Below are 7,960 nucleotides of genomic sequence, written 5' to 3' on the forward strand. Positions count from 1 at the left end.
ATTCTCCTAATGATGTGATCCCGTTATCAATGACATCCAATGTCCATGGTCAGGAAACCGTAACCATCTATTGATCAACGAGCTAGTCAACTAGAGGCTCACTAGGGACATGTTATGGTCTATGTGTTCACACATGTACTACGATTTCCGGATAACACAATTATAGCATGAACAATAGACAATTATCATGAACAAGGAAATATAATAATAAGCATTTTATTATTGCCTCTAGGGCATATTTCCAACAGTCTCCCACTTGCACTAGAGTCAATAATCTAGTTACATTGTGATGAATCGTACACCCATAGAGTTCTGGTGTTGATCATGTTTCTCCCGTGGAAGAGGTTTAGTCAACGGATCTGCGACATTCAAATCCGTATGCACTTTACAAATATCTATGTCTCCATTTTGAACATTTTCACGAATGGAGTTGAAGCGACGCTTGATGTGCCTGGACTTCTTGCGAAACCTGGGCTCCTTGGCTAGGGCAATAACTCCAGTGTTGTCACAGAAGAGAGTCATCGGCCCCGATGCATTGGGAATACCTCCTAGATCGGCAATGAACTCCTTCATCCAGATTGCTTCATGTGCTGCCTCCGAGGCTGCCATGTACTCCGCTTCACATGTAGATCCCGCCACGATGCTTTGCTTGCAACTGCACCAGCTGACTGCCCCACCATTCAAAATATACACGTATCTAGTTTGTGACTTAGAGTCATCCAGATCTGTGTCGAAGCTAGCATCGACGTAACCCTTTACGACGAGCTCTTCGTCACCTCCATAAACGAGAAACATATCCTTAGTCCTTTTCAGGTACTTCAGGATGTTCTTGACCGCTGTCCAGTGTTCCATGCTGGGATTACTTTGGTACCTTCCTACCAAACTTACAGCAAGGTTTACATCAGGTCTGGTACACAGCATGGCATACATAATAGACCCTATGGCCGAGGCATAGGGGACGACACTCATCTTTTCTCTATCTTCTGCCGTGGTCGGGCATTGAGCCGTGCTCAATCTCACACCTTGCAATACAGGCAAGAACCCCTTCTTGGACTGATCCATATTGAACTTCTTCAATATCTTGTCAAGGTATGTGCTTTGTGAAAGATTTATGAGGCGTCTCGATCTATCTCTATAGATCTTGATGCCTAATATGTAAGCAACTTCTCCAAGGTCCTCCATTGAAAAACACTTATTCAAGTAGGCCTTTATGCTTTCCAAGAATTCTATATCATTGCCCATCAATAGTACGTCATCCACATATAATATGAGAAATGCTACAGAGCTCCCACTCACTTTCTTGTAAACACAGGCTTCTCCATAAGTCTGCGTAAACCCAAACGCTTTGATCATCTCATCAAAGCGAATGTTCCAACTCCGAGATGCCTGCACCAGCCCATAGATTGAGCGCTGGAGCTTGCATACTTTGTCAGCATTCTTAGGATCGACAAAACCTTCCGGCTGCATCATATACAATTCTTCCTTAAGGAAGCCGTTAAGGAATGCCGTTTTGACGTCCATTTGCCTATTTCATAATCGTAGAATGCGGCAATTGCTAACATGATTCAGACGGACTTCAGCTTCGCTACGGGTGAGAAGGTCTCATCGTAGTCAACTCCTTGAACTTGTCGATAACCCTTAGCGACAAGTCGAGCTTTATAGATGGTAACATTTCCATTTGCGTCTGTCTTCTTCTTAAAGGTCCATTTATTTTCTATCGCTCGCCGATCATCGGGCAAGTCTATCAAAGTCCATACTTTGTTTTCATACATGGATCCTATCTCGGATTGCATGGCTCCAAGCCATTTGTTGGAATCTGGGCCCGCCATTGCTTCTTCATAGTTCGAAGGTTCACCGTTGTTCAACAACATGATTTCCAGGACAGGGTTGCTGTACCACTCTGGCGCGGAACGTGTCCTTGTGGACCTACGAAGTTCAGTGGTAACTTGATCATGATCGTCATCATTAACTTCCTCTCTAGTCGGTGCAGGCACCACTGAAACATTTTCTTGTGTTGCGCTACTTTCTGGTTCGAGAGTGGTCATCTCATCAAGTTCCACTTTCCTCCCACTTACTTCTTTCGAGAGAAACTCTTTCTCCAGAAAGGACCCGTTCTTGGCAACGAAGATCTTGCCTTCGAATCTGAGGTAGAAGGTATACCCAATGGTTTCCTTAGGGTATCCTATGAAAACGCATTTTTCCGACTTGGTTCGAGCTTTTCAGGTTGAAGTTTCTTGACATAAGCATCGCATCCCCAAACTTTAAGAAACGACAGCTTAGGTTTCTTTCCAAACCATAATTCATACGGTGTCGTCTCAACGGATTTCGACGGAGCCCTATTTAAAGTGAATGCGGCAGTCTCTAAAGCATAACCCCAAAATGATAGCGGTAGATCGGTAAGAGACATCATAGATCGCACCATATCCAATAGAGTGCGATTACGACGTTCGGACACACCATTACGCTGAGGTGTTCCAGGCGGCGTGAGTTGTGAAACAATTCCACATTTCCTTAAGTGTGTGCCAAATTCGTGACTCAAATATTCCCCTCCAGTATCTGATCGTAAGAACATTATTTTCCTGTCACGTTGATTTTCAACCTCACTCTGAAATTCCTTGAACTTTTCAAAGGTCTCAGACTTGTGTTTCATTAAGTAGACATACCCATATCTACTTAAGTCATCAGTGAGGGTGAGAACATAACGATAGCCACCGCGAGCCTCAACGCTCATTGGACCGCACAGATCAGTATGTATGATTTCCAATAAGTTGGTTGCTCGCTCCATTGTTCTGGAGAACGGAGTCTTGGTCATTTTGCCCATGAGGCATGGTTCGCACGTGTCAAATGATTCATAATCAAGAGACTCCAAAAGTCCATCTGCATGGAGTTTCTTCATGCGTTTGACACCAATGTGACCAAGGCGGCAGTGCCACAAGTATGTGGGACTATCATTATCAACCTTACATTTCTTGGCATTCACACTATGAATATGTGTAACATCACGTTCGAGATTCATTAAGAATAAACCATTGACCAGCGGGGCATGACCATAAAACATATCTCTCATATAAATAGAACAACCATTATTCTTGGATTTAAATGAGTAGCCATCTCGCATCAAACGAGATCCAGATACAATGTTCATGCTCAAAGCTGGCACTAAATAACAATTATTGAGGTTTAAAACTAATCCCGTAGGTAAATGTAGAGGTAGCGTGCCGACGGCGATCACATCGACCTTGGAACCATTCCCGACGCGAATCGTCGCCTCGTCCTTCGCCAGTCTCCGCTTATTCCGCAGCTCCTGCTTTGAGTTACAAATATGAGCAACCGCACCGGTATCAAATACCCAGGAGCTACTACGAGCGCTGGTTAGGTACACATCAATAACATGTATATCACATATACCTTTGGTATTGCCGGCCTTCTTATCCGCTAAGTACTTGGGGCAGTTCCGCTTCCAGTGGCCGTTTCCCTTGCAATAAAAGCACTCAGTCTCAGGCTTGGGTCCATTCTTTGTCTTCTTCCCGGCAGCTTTCTTACCGGGCGCGGCAACTCCCTTGCCGTCTTTCTTGAATTTCTTCTTACCCTTGCCTTTCTTAAACTTAGTGGTCTTATTCACCATCAACACTTGATGTTCCTTTTTTATCTCCACCTCCGCTGATTTCAGCATTGAATATACCTCAGGAATGGTCTTTTCCATCCCCTGCATATTGAAGTTCATCACAAAGCTCTTGTAGCTAGGTGGGAGCGACTGAAGGATTCTGTCAATGACCGCGTCATCCGGGAGATTAACTCCCAGCTGAGACAAGCGGTTGTGCAACCCAGACATTTTGAGTATGTGTTCACTGACGGAACTATTCTCCTCCATCTTACAACTGTAGAACTTGTCGGAGACTTCATATCTCTCTACCCGGGCATGAGCTTGGAAAACCATTTTTAGCTCTTGGAACATCTCATATGCTCCGTGCTGCTCGAAACGCTTTTGGAGCCCCGGTTCTAAGCTGTAAAGCATGCCACACTGAACCAGGGAGTAATAATCAACACGTGTTTGCCAAGCGTTCATAACGTCTTGGTTTGCTGGGACGGGTGCTTCACCTAGCGGTGCTTCAAGGACATATGCTTTCTTGGCAGCTATGAGGATGATCCTCAAGTTCCGGACCCAGTCCGTATAGTTGCTACCATCGTCTTTCAGCTTGGTTTTCTCTAGGAACGTGTTGGAGTTGAGGTTGACATTAGCGTGGGCCATTTGATCTACAAGACATATTGCAAAGATTTTAGACTAAGTTCATGATAATTAAGTTCATGTAATCAAATTATTAATGAACTCCCACTCAGACAGACATCCCTCTAGTCATCTAAGTGATACATGATCCGAGTCAACTAGGCCGTGTCCGATCATCACGTGAGACGGACTAGTCATCATCGGTGAACATCTTCATGTTGATCATATCTTCTATACGACTCATGTTCGACCTTTCGGTCTTCCGTGTTCCGAGGCCATGTCTGTACACGCTAGGCTCGTCAAGCCAACCTAAGTGTATTGCGTGTGTAAATCTGGCTTACACCCGTTGTATCCGAACATTAGGACCTATCACACCCGATCATCACGTGGTGCTTCGGAACAACAGACTTTAGCAATGGTGCATAGTTAGGGGGAACACAATTCTTGAAATTTTAGCGAGAGATCATCTTATTTATGCTACCGTCGTTCTAAGCAAATAACATGTAAAACATGATAAACATCACATGCAATCAAATAGTGACATGATATGGCCAATATCATTTTGCTCCTTTTGATCTCCATCTTCGGGGCGCCATGATCATCATCGTCACCGGCATGACACCATGATCTCCATCATCATGATCTCCATCATCATGTCTTCATGAAGTTGTCTCGCCAACTATTATTTCTACTACTATAGCTAACGGTTAGCAATAAAGTAAAGTAATTACATGACATTCCAGTTGACACGCAGGTCATAAATATATTAAGACAACTCCTATGGCTCCTGCCGGTTGTCATACTCATCGACATGCAAGTCGTGATTCCTATTACAAGAACATGATCAATCTCATACATCACATATATCATTCATCACATTCTTCTGGCCATATCACATCACATGACACATGCTGCAAAAACAAATTAGATGTCCTCTAATTGTTGTTGCAAAATTTTTACGTGGCTGCTATAGGTTTAGCAAGAACGTTTCTTACCTACGCCAAAACCACAACGTGATATGCCAATTTCTATTTACCCTTCATAAGGACCCTTTTCATCGAATCCGATCCGACTAAAGTGGGAGAGACAGACACCCGCTAGCCACCTTATGCAACTAGTGCATGTCAGTCGGTGGAACCTGTCTCACGTAAGCGTACGTGTAAGGTCGGTCCGGGCCGCTTCATCCCAGGATGCCGCCGAATCAAGATAAGACTAGTAACGGCAAGTAAATTGACAAAATCGACGCCCACAACAACTTGTCTTCTACTCGTGCATAGAAACTACGCATAGACCTAGCTCATGATGCCACTGTTGGGGATCGTAGCAGAAATTAAAAAAATTCTACGCATCACCAAGATCAATCTATGGAGTAACTAGCAACGAGAGAGAGGAGAGTGCATCTTCATACCGTTGAAGATCGCGAGACGGAAGCATTGCAAGAACGCGGATGAGGGAGTCGTACTCGTAGCGATTCAGATCGCGGTGGATTCCGATCCTAGCGCCGAACAACGGCGCCTCCATGTTCAACACACGTGCAGCCCGGTGACGTCTCCCGCACCTTGATCCAGCAAGGAGGAGGGAGAGGTTGAGGAAGAGGGCTCCAACAGCAGCACCACGGCGTGGTGGTGATGGAGTGGCAGTTCTCCGGCAGGGCTTCGCCAAGCTCACGCGGAGGAGGAGAGGTGTTGGGGAGGGGAGGGGCTGCGCCTTGGATGTGGTGGTGCAGCCCTCCCTCCACCCCTCTATTTATAGGGAGAAGGAGGAAGGGGGCCGGCCCCTCTAGATGAGATCTAGAGGGGGCGGCGGCCAAGGGGGAGGGGGCTTGCCCCCCAAGCAAAGGGGGCACCCCCTTTAGGGTTCCCCCCAAACCCTAGGCGCATCGGCCCTAGGGGGGTTGGCGCCCAGCCCACTTAGGGCTGGTTCCCTTCCACCTACGGCCCATAAGGCCCACCGGGGCAGGTGGACCCTCCCGGTGGACCCCCGGAACCCCTTCGGTGGCCCCGGTACAATACCGGCATACCCCCGAACACTTCCGGTGACCATATGATGACTTCCCATATATAAATCTTCACTCCGGACCATTCCGGAACTCCTCGTGACGTCCGGGATCTCATCCGGGACTCCGAACAACATTCGGTAATCACATATAAATCTTCCTTATAACCCTAGCGTCATCGAACCTTAAGTGTGTAGACCCTACGGGTTCGGGAATCATGCAGACATGACCGAGACCGCTCTCTAGCCAATAACTAACAACGGGATCTAGATACCCATGTTGGCTCCCACACGTTCCACGATGATCTCATCGGATGAACCACGATGTCGAGGATTCAAGTAATCCCGTATACAATTCCCTTTGTCAATCGGTACGTTACTTGCCCGAGATTCGATCTTCGGTATCCCAGTACCTCGTTCAATCTCGTTACCGGCAAGTCACTTTACTCGTTCCGTAATGCATGATCCCGTGACTAACTACTTAGTCACATTGAGCTCATTATGATGATGCATTACCGAGTGGGCCCAGAGATACCTCTCCGTCATACGGAGTGACAAATCCCAGTCTCGATCCGTGCCAACCCAACAGACACTTTCGGAGATACCTGTAGTGCACCTTTATAGCCACCCAGTTACGTTGTGATGTTTGGTACACCCAAAGCATTCCTACGGTATCTGGGAGTTGCACGATCTCATGGTCTAAGGAAATGATACTTTACATTAGAAAAGCTTTAGCAAACGAACTACACGATCTAGTGCTATGCTTAGGATTGGGTCTTATCCATCACATCATTCTCCTAATGATGTGATCCCGTTATCAATGACATCCAATGTCCATGGTCAGGAAACCGTAACCATCTATTGATCAACGAGCTAGTCAACTAGAGGATCACTAGGGACATGTTATGGTCTATGTGTTCACAGATGTATTACGATTTCCGGATAACACAATTATAGCATGAACAATAGACAATTATCATGAACAAGGAAATATAATAATGACCATTTTATTATTGCCTCTAGGGCATATTTCCAACACTCTGATCTATGTACCTACATCGTCAGTTGATGAATTGAACGATAATATGCAACATAATGTACTTAAGGAAACAAAGAGGCATAATTAGCAAAATACAAGCAACCAATAGTAAACATAAATGATGAAGTTCCTCATAGCCAAACTAATTAACTAGAGTGATCTACGCTAGTTCAGGACCACGGTTTAGTTACATCACATAGTTTCCCCGTGCATAAATTCAAAGTTTTGCCATAGAAAGACAGTAGTGACACATTGTCATCGACAATCAGTCCTCCATGTCGGCGGCCCAACCTTCATAGTCAGGGAGGAAGCACCCGAGCTTCTTGAAATGCTTCAGGTCCAGACACTGAGCGAGGAGCAGTGCCTGGACGTCTTCCCGCATGATTGGCCCATGGTAGAACATCCCTGTACGTTCGATGACCTGCTTCATGATCACTTGGGCAAGTTCACACTGTACGTGATAAAACTCAGCTCTGATTCGATGATCCGGTGTCTTTCCTATGCTTGTGCCCAGCTGACAATCTCGGCATCGTTGGTAGTAGCTGACATGCGAAGGCGTTGATTATCCCTTTTGTACTCGAACAGGTGATGCATGAGGTAGAATCCATCAGCCATACTGGTGTGCGGTTGCTGGATGCAGCAGAAGTCGGTCTTATGACCGAAAGCCAGCCCGCGACCCCTGTACTTTTTCACCTTGATAT

This window comes from Aegilops tauschii, chromosome 1 (genome assembly GCF_002575655.3).
Source record: "Aegilops tauschii subsp. strangulata cultivar AL8/78 chromosome 1, Aet v6.0, whole genome shotgun sequence".
Lineage (NCBI taxonomy): Eukaryota > Viridiplantae > Streptophyta > Magnoliopsida > Poales > Poaceae > Aegilops > Aegilops tauschii.